This window comes from Trichosurus vulpecula, chromosome 3 (genome assembly GCF_011100635.1).
Source record: "Trichosurus vulpecula isolate mTriVul1 chromosome 3, mTriVul1.pri, whole genome shotgun sequence".
NCBI lineage: Eukaryota > Metazoa > Chordata > Mammalia > Diprotodontia > Phalangeridae > Trichosurus > Trichosurus vulpecula.
The window spans coordinates 257,276,621-257,285,247 of NC_050575.1; the positions used below are offsets into that span (position 1 = coordinate 257,276,621).

Here is an 8,627-nt window from a genome sequence, read left to right on the forward strand (position 1 = left end):
CACACAGCCCCACATAAGTACTTAATAGAGGTGTGTTGGTAAACTGATTGATCTTCCCATGCCTACTCTTCTTGAGGGACTCCACTGGGGAAGGGTGCTTCCTCTAGATCTCCTGACATTGCACGGATACCAGTGGAGGCTGTCCACTGGAATCCTTTGATTTTGTCACATGACCAGTCCGCTTTCTTTTATTATCAGTCTTCTCTCTAATGAAATACTTCACACTTTTTCTTGCACAATTGTGCACAGTAATAACCTGCAGCCTACTCATGCCCATCATGTACTTCTTCATTGCCTTTTGGCTGATGCTACAAAAGTAAACAGGTAGCTACATGATCAAGGTTTCTAAAGGATACAACAAGGCCCACCCTACTTCAAATACGTACCGTCAAGCCATATGTATGAAATTTTCATTCCTGTAGTAGAAATTGAAACATGACCTTCAAGTGCATATTAAATAGAAGGAATTTGAAAAGGTGCCAGTCTCAGGTCTCTATCCTAGATTTGGGACCCAAACAAAGGAGGGCAACATGAGAACATTGAGCACCTAGATAATATGGAGGAGGGGGAATGGCTTCTTAAACCAGAAGAGATTCCTCTGGCTAGCAGTCCCAGACTCACTGTCATTGACTCCTCAGAAACTGCTCAGGATCCTGTCCTTCTCCCTAAATGGAGATCATAGTTCGATGCTATCCATTCTTGTCCAGAGTGCTCCAAACCTTCCTCCAAAGGATGGCAAATCTCTGCTCTTCTATGCCCAGAATTTTCCCCCCAAATTTGCATCCAAACCTGCTTCTCAGGCTATGGGAACTTCACCACTTCTCTTCCAGAAAAAAATAAAAGAAACACCTCCAGTCAATGAGAAGAACAAAATTTCCAAAACCACAGCCCAGCATGCTGATCATTCTCAGCAAAACACTGGTGAATCCCAACTTCTCTCTGGAGATCCATCCTCTGCCATGAACCAGGGAACTGCCAGTAAGTATCCCTTCCTGGCAGCTTAGATGAACCAAAGAACCAGCAACGTTTTCCACAAGGAGCTTCAAGAGGATTACAGGAAATGCAGTCTATGAAGAAAGAAGCTGCTCAAAATTCAGTTAATCCCACTGTAATTAATCTCAAGATTGGCTGAGAAGACTAGAAACATTTGCAAAAGAATTTTCAGGATCCCATGCAAAAGCAAAGACCAGAAAGGTTGTCTCCTCTTCTTCTGGACAGCTTGCCAAAATCTGTTTCTGCTTTCCAGTATGATTGTTTCTCTGAGGAAAAAAAAATTGATGAGAAAAAAAGTGATCATACTTATTGAGTCTTTAAAACTATGAGCCAGAGCGAACACATACTCCCAATGGCAGATGACTATGCAGATTCTCTTGCTAACAAAAAGCAAGTGTCTGGTGCAGCAACAACTACCTAGGGATGAGTCACCATCCTTGAGTGTGTGGGGAAGTCATGGAAACATTAAAATAACATGGTACTGGAAAAGGAAGTACTAGAAATATTTCTGGAACTAGTAAGTTTCACATTGATCTAGAGTAAGAATTAACTGACCTCCATGGGAAAGATGCGTTATTACTATTTGCACCCTGTTTTGTTGCTAATGACTTTACCCCCTTCACTTTGATTATGATGATGCCAAGCTGTGAAATTTATTCTGATTCTGGAAACCATACCCGCATAATCCAAGGAATTCATAATAGCAGAGTGCCAAAGTTATATATTTCACCATTACATTATAAGCCATCTCAGAGAGCTGCTAAAGAGATCAGACCCATCAGTCCCTAAAATTGTAATTTGAAACTATTTACTTAATGGACAGAGTAGTATGTCTATTGGAAGAACTGGGTGATACAGCCCATGAATATGGAATGATTACCTTTGTGAATGAAGTCTATGCTGTAGGATTATATGGTGCTTGAGGTTGTGGGATAGGTGATTGAAAGAGAACCATGCACAAAATAGAAATCATCCCTGGAATCATTGGCAAAGACTTTTGATTGTATTGGTGGTCGTATCACCAGAACAAGTTCTTTAAGACACCATTCAATCCAATGTCACTAGCTTTATTTTCACAACTTTCCTCCCACCTATGTTTCTGGCTAGCACTCTTGATCATCTGAATCTTAAAGAGTACAGAAGGATGAGCCCTCCCATGGCAGCAGCAGCATAATGTCAAATTTATGAGACAGATGCTAATGGATATAGATCTCCCTGTGTTTCACCGTCCCAGTCAAATCACTCCAGTCCAGGTGGCAGATGCTGCTAAAGAACACAGAGGTCTGAGGACATGCGCAGTGCAAAGTGCACATGCTTTTTGCTCAGAACCAAGGCTGTAGTGTTGTATGATGCAACATAGGCAAGAGCTGCCAGAAACACCTCGGATTCATTATGCATTTAATTTTTAATAAATTTTTGGTCATTGTGCATTCAGAAACCTTTTACTCTTGCCAAATTTTTCTCAACCCCATATGGGGTCACGACTCACAGTTTAAGAAGCATTGTCAGGACCTAGAGAACCAGTAGGACACTTAGAAACTTGCATTGTAGCTTCTATAAGATATACTTACACTTTGAAGTTTTGAGTGAGAGAAAAAAAGCCTACTTTCAGGACATGAGCAACCTGGTTTCTGTAAGTGCTTGAATCTAACCTCCATAAGGCTACCTGATATCACCCAGTCTCCTATTCATGTCGTCTCCATAGTCTTTATATATGAATTAACTTATCTTAAATTTTAATCCATATTAGTAACAGTTCTGAAAATATATTACTATTAAAGAAAAAAAGGAGGGGAAGGAGACCAGAAAAAGTGGGATGAGATGACTAAAAAAAGAAATTCTGCCTTGTTTGCAATTTTGCCTAGGCATTTTTCTGTTTCTTAGAATAAATTCAGATACCAAACAATTAAAATTAAATATTTACTAAATATGTACTTTCTCTCATATTCCTGGCTCAGTCATGTACTAGATATGTGGCCCCTGGGTATAGTCAGGGGAAGTAAATTACCTCAGGTCACATGGCCAATAAGTACCAAATGCAGGATTCAAACCCAGGTCTTCTGAATCAAACTCTAGTGTTCTTTTCCCCTATGGAGAATAGCCGAGATGACAAGCAAGTGATGACCAGCAAGTGAGTAATCTCTACCTATAACCCCATAGCACAAGACTTTGGAAACACAGAAAAGTGATTTTTCCCCATTGTCAACATTGCTAGCTAAGCCAAGGTAAACTCTGTATCTCATTTATTCCAAATATGAGCTGGGGAAAATAAGGTTTACAAAATCTCTGATTAACACATGGAAGCTTTCAGGTGAAAAATAAAACAAAATACATCTCCTGTTTCATGGATAGTATTGCACATCATTTTTCATAAGAATAGGATACTGAATTATTTTGAATGGAAATATCTTGTGTCCACAATTGTCCCCAGTATTATTTAGCAGGTATTCCCTTAAAAGTGGTAGCATAATTCTACTACCCAAGCTTTAAAATGGGAACAGTAGTGGCACCTACTTCCCCATGGGTCATTGTGAGGATAAAATGAGGCAATATTTGTACTTTCTAAACTGTAAAGCCATATATAAATACTAGCTATATTTTGGCATTATTATAAAGCAAATGTGTCTGAATGGTGCTACAGCAAAGTCCCCCAAAATAGCATTTAAAAGACTAGTTACACCTACTTCTTTTTCCCTTAAACACATCTGAGTCTATCCATCCTAACAGAATTGACCAGTCCCTAATCAACCCTTGTCATTGTTTCAGTTTCCTAAGGGTACATTTCTCTATAAGGTGATGTGGTTTTGAGGGGAGAAAATGACTTTACCTTTAGGGACTGTGAGATAACACAAGTATAAAATTAATGTGAAATTAGATTAAGTTTTTACTGTACAGACATAACTTTCCTATTGCTGTTCAAAATCACATTTATCAGCAGGTGTTTCATTTCTAGAAGACAACTCTTTGAGACATTAAGCATAACTTCATACCACACAGGAGAACCTTTAATCATATTTGCCAGCATGATGGGGGTTAGGCAGTAGGAATTCAGCTGGGAGGAACCTGGAGCCATCTGGCCATAAAAATATCAGACTAATACAATGAAGGTTTAGTTTCTTCCCTTCTTTAGTTTAAATAAGATCAAACAAACCCATAAAAATGGAATTGAACACATGGATAGTAATTCAGTGCTGATATCTGAACCATCCTTAACCTCATCTTATCATATAGTATTAGATATCAAAATCTATCCTTCTAAGAACCATATTAGTTTAATTCTGTACTTCAGGGGCTCTGTGATCTCATCAGTGTGGTAACTCCTTCCACTGATACAAGTTGTAATCCATTCATGCCTGACCATACCATGTGACTCTTGACTATGACTTCCCACAAATTTTTCTTAGGGGGTCCACCCAACAAGCTAAGAGCTTTCCTTTAGCTCTCTTGGCATTGCATTGTCAAAAAATAGATATTTTTACTATATTCTGCATTTTAGGCACAAGAATACAAGAAACATTTTTATTAATTTATTATTGTTCTAAATCCAAAATTTTTCTAATTTAGAAAGAAAAATATCTGAACTGGAACAACTGCCTCCCCTCCCATGCTCTTGAACATCTCTCTATACCCCAAGAAAAACTGAGGTAACATTTACAGGAATCTTAAACAAAGAAAAGGTTATAATACGCTAAAAATACAATTGTAGGATAATAGTCATAAATATTACCAAATAAGATAATACTTGTGAAAGCACTTAGCATAGTACCTGGCACACAGCAGGTGCTTAACAAATGTTATCCCTTAATCTTCACCTGGAAATATTCAATTCCTTCCTCAATAAATCCCTTCAAGAAGTGAATCGGTCTCCTCTCTCCAGATCAATTTCTTAATCCTTTCTGAATGAATAAAGAGGGCAATTGTCATTTTTAAATCTGCTTCTACAACACTGATATCAGTGAAGCACAAGTGATCCTCTGGTATCTGCTCATTGGTGATCCTTTACTCTAGTTGTCACCCTCAATAGACAGCACAGAATGACAGTCACATCATTATTAAGAATGAAAAATCACAAATACAGTTTCTCTAAGAATTATCATAAAATACAGGGAACACCTGTTCAGAAGGTTGGAAGAGAAATCTATCCACAGGGAAAAGGTTAGACAAAATGACCTCTAAGGTCCTTTCCTACTCTTAAGTTTCAGTGACTATGACAAATATATTGGCCTGGACTCCTAGTGCTGAAAATCGCTTATGGTGAGACAAGTTAGAAACCTTGGGAAGACAAATTGACTATTTTATATCACAAATATTTAATACAATATGGCTTTCCAAACTGCCTCACTCAATTCAATAAATATTGAGTCCCTACTATACTAATCCATGGATACAATGATACAAAGACAAAGTACCATTAAATTCAATTCAACAAACATTTACTAAGCATAAATTACGTGCCAGACATTATTCTAGGCCCTAGGGATACAGAGATGAAACAAAACACAGTCATTGCCCTCAAGGAGCTTACAAACTAATGGGGAGAAATATGCCATATATGCAAATACATGTTCTACCAGATTGCATGTAAAAGGACAAAGAAGAGATTCAGATAAAATGCCTTCAGAAAACTTGAGGCGGAAACATCACTGTCAGACATGGTGGAGAGTTGCAGAGAGGGTGGGCTTTAAACAGTGGTGGGATTCAGCCCATTAGCATCGCTTTGCTAGAACTGGTACCTAATTTTAGGTAGGGTTCACCAAATGGATTGTTATCAGGGGCGGGGCCTTCACTCACCATCAGAGGCAGGGGAGGTGCCTAGGCTCAGAACTGGTTGTTAATTCATTTGAATCCCACCACTGGCTTTAAAGGAAGAGAAGGTTTTCAACAAATAACAATGAGGAAGGAGGGCATTATAAGCATGGTGGACAGCACATGATGGAGGCAAAAGACACTAGGACAAAAATCAAGAAATGGCAGTCTGACTGGAGCATGGGATTCTGAAGAGGAAATCACCCTCAGTCAACTCTGAATCGGACTTTAGTTTAAATAGAACCATTTGCCTGTGTGTGTGGCTTTATTTCCCTGAACTTGACTGAGACTAGGACCCAAGAGTGGTGGTGAGATTGAGGCACAAGTTTCTTTGTATCCTTTTCCTATCAGTAAATGTTCCACTAGCAGTTTTGATGCAATTAGACATTGTTAGCTAGATTAAAAGTGAATGTGGCCTAGTTTATTTTTCTGGAGATTCAGAACCATACTAACACAGGTTCCAAATGACATAGTCAACTTAATTAATTGTGGATGAATTCAGGAGTATGCTAATAAGTATTTAACAACTGGGAGGTATGGAGTATGTATGTACACTTTTAACTTTAATCTGTATTGTTAACACTTTTTCAAATCTAGAAAATAAATTAAACAATAAATCAAGACCTGATTTGTAGCAACTACTGGGTTCTGAGATATGAATGTGAACACTCAGTTGGGAGACATGGGAGTCACTGGCACAAGACCATAATCGCATCAAAGAAAGTGCTGTGCTCAGTCTACAAAGCAGAATTACAGTAGTTCAAAAAGAACATGAGATGTGCAAATTTAGAGAGATCTCTATCCCAAATATTTATACATAGTATTTGTACCTGATCTGTTGTAGAGCCCTCCAAGCTTATCTTGGCCTGATCAGCCATAGTTGGACATACTCTATGACCCCCAATATTGTGATGTCATTTTGACCTTTGAGTATGAGGGACAACAATGAATGAATGAATAAAAAGTCTACACTGAAAATGTAATAATCAGCTCTGGCAAGCCAGTTAGAGATAGCTCCAGCATATCCCTGGGTGAATTCCAAAGAAGCCTTGTCTTTAAATTCTTCTTCACATTGTCACTCTCAATTAAATACTCTGTTGATATTAATAAACTTTGGATTGTTCAAGTTCTCAAGTTGTTAGGAGTAAAGAATTTGTTATTATGCTTACTTATGTCATAGGGAAAAATGAGAATCAGTGAGTACAGAGAAACCAGCTCTACTCTGAGCAGGGACCTTGCATGAGTCTAAAAGATAACTGAAATGGTGCTATTTACTAACCATAGTGCCAAGAGCAGTCTACTATGACATTGCTATGGTTCTTGATTGCAATTATTATTTCGATTATTAGCTAATAAAACTATAATAGTACTATAGTTTAAATGTCATGAGCTAAGTTGGTTTCTAGGGACTGCTATGAAAACCTCATTATCATATCTAACATGGTTATTTTGCAAAAAGTGTTCCATGTTCCAAATACACGAACCATAAACTTTTGGAAGAAAATCAAATGGTATGTTGGGGACCCTCTGTGTAGTGAAATTTGTCCTTTCACTTAAAGAGAGCCTGGAAGAACACCTCAAAACCTGCATCTTTTGGACATTTTCCATTTATGAGAGATATGGATAACTGCTTCAGACAACTGTTATATTATACCAAAGAAACAGTATGTTCTTAACAGATCCCTGAAATGATTTTTCAATGTTAGAGGAAATATGAGTAGAATAAGTTCTAAACACATAGTGAATAAATACTTCCTTGTTTCCATTATGGTCCCATTTCTGTTTTATGTCTGCCACGTATTTAAATCAAATAATCTGGGTTGAATTTAATATTACAAATTAGTTTTTAATTCACAGCTATTGCAATTCATACTGTGTCTAGGGAGCTTGGCTTCTAAACAGAAAACGAATCAAATTTTTCTTTTGGACATGAAACAATTATATGAGCTAGAGAGAGAGCTCTAAGACATTCCTATTCTTAGCTTTGTGAGTGTCATAGTTTGCTATAGAGACAAATATAAAAATCCTTTGGGGAAAGAAAAGAGAGGATACCGTATATTCTCAGGACACTTCATTGACAAGCTCTATCTACAACTTTTTTCAACGGTCCACATCATTTGACAATGGAAAAGATTTTTCTGTATTGTTCAGTTGTTATCTAATTTCACATTCATCTGATGTTTCTGGGGCTGCCACTAAGCTTCTAAATGTAAGTGAACATAAATAAGATTATCTGCAGCTGATGCCAAGAGAGTGAAGGCTTAGTTATTAAGGAGTAAATATTAGTGGGACCACGATCAGTTTTATTTGGGGAGGAGAAGGAATGATTTTGTGGCTTTTATGACATTGAAATTATGGAACCATTCAATGTATACAATAAGCTAATTGTATAGCTGGGTCTAGTATATTATTTTACATTCTCTGACTATCCAGAACACTAGTATCATAATCATCAAACATATGTTTGGTAGCTATGTGTATGTCACACTTGAAATTTTTATTCTGAATTATATTCATAAGAGAGGCAGCTTGGGGTAATGGATTAACAGAATCAAGAAGACTAGCATTCAAGTTCAGCTTCTGACACATACTGGCCACTGGCCCTTATGACCCTGGGGATAACTTCTCAGTGCCCCCAAGCTATTCTCTAAGTGCTGAGAAGGTATGATCTACATTGGTACTGATCAGTCTGCTTCCAATTACATGTAGCAATTTTATTAGCTAGAGTCATAGAGAATTTCCTCACTGGGAGCTGCCTGCATGATGATGAAATCATGGGTTCAGAACAACAAAAACAAAGAAATCCAATCACAAAAGATATTGACATC

At 37.6% G+C, this 8,627-nt stretch overlaps 1 pseudogene; it reads left to right on the plus strand.

Moving 5' to 3' along the window:
* The first annotated feature begins 669 nt into the window (after positions 1–669).
* Positions 670–2,280, plus strand: LOC118842455 (annotated as a pseudogene).
* The last annotated feature ends 6,347 nt before the right edge of the window (positions 2,281–8,627 follow it).